The sequence below is a fragment of the Pollachius pollachius genome (genome assembly GCF_949987615.1).
Source record: "Pollachius pollachius genome assembly, chromosome: 3".
Taxonomy (NCBI): domain Eukaryota; kingdom Metazoa; phylum Chordata; class Actinopteri; order Gadiformes; family Gadidae; genus Pollachius; species Pollachius pollachius.
The window spans coordinates 49711717-49712536 of record NC_136936.1 but is presented as its reverse complement, the minus strand read 5'-3'; the positions used below and the strand labels follow the sequence as shown (position 1 = coordinate 49712536).

The 820-nt window shown below is 54.0% G+C and overlaps 1 pseudogene across 1 annotated transcript in view; it reads right to left on the bottom strand.

Moving 5' to 3' along the window:
- LOC307073896 (ribosyldihydronicotinamide dehydrogenase [quinone]-like) overlaps window positions 1–820 on the bottom strand; it is a 2148-nt pseudogene continuing 1328 nt past the window's right edge. Inside the window, exons 3-6 of the transcript in view lie at window positions 751–820; window positions 544–650; window positions 363–464; window positions 1–276 (exon numbers count right to left, since the gene is read on the bottom strand). The exon at window positions 751–820 is cut by the window's right edge and continues 62 nt beyond it. The product of the transcript in view is annotated as a ribosyldihydronicotinamide dehydrogenase [quinone]-like (transcript). The remainder of the gene's footprint in view (window positions 277–362; window positions 465–543; window positions 651–750) is intronic.

Below are 820 nucleotides of genomic sequence, written 5' to 3'. Positions count from 1 at the left end.
CTAAAAAAACAGCCTCTTCCCCTGGTGGGTTCCCACCGTCAGCCCGAACTCCTGGCCCTCGTGTTTCTCCTGGACCTCGGGCTTCAGCTGGAAGCCCTGGGCCCCGTCGAAGGAGTCCGACGGGGTGAAGGAGAGCGGGGCCTCCTGCAGCAGAGCCTGCAGGCGGGTCCGCCAGCCCCCCAGCATGGTGCCCCGAGCCTCAGCCTTCACATGAGACGGAGCCCAGAAGATCTGGGGAGCCAGGACCTGGAACCCGCAGTAGTGCAGGATTTCATTCTGCAAGTGGAAACCGGAACGTTGATGCAGACGGTTTATATTTATGAGACAACTCTTATATTTAAGAGTCATTGTTGATGCACTACCTGTAGTGGCCACAGGGTGACATTCATGTCCCCATTGATGCCATTAGCACTGAACATGGACTCATTGGAGCCAGTGGTGAAGGACAGCATGGCCTTCTTGTTCTAAACAGCAGAGGAGAACAGTGAGTTCATCCAAGTCTTGCCAATCCATCTCATGACAAATCTGGACTGCAGCCCTCACCTTGAAGATGCCCTGGCTGTATCTCTTCTCCTGCGTGAAGGCATAGCCTGATGTCAGCACCCGGTCGATCCAGCCCTTCCAGGGACTGAGATCCAGTACATGGGGAACTTTGGACAGAAGCAGATGTTACCCAGAAGATAAAGCCACAACGTCTGACATGAGGGCTATGAACTGCAACAAACATCCTTATATTGTGACAACACACACCTGGAAGATGACGAGGTCTGCCTGGGTGAGTTTCCGCTGCTCCTCAAAGATGTCTTCAGACAGCTTGCCC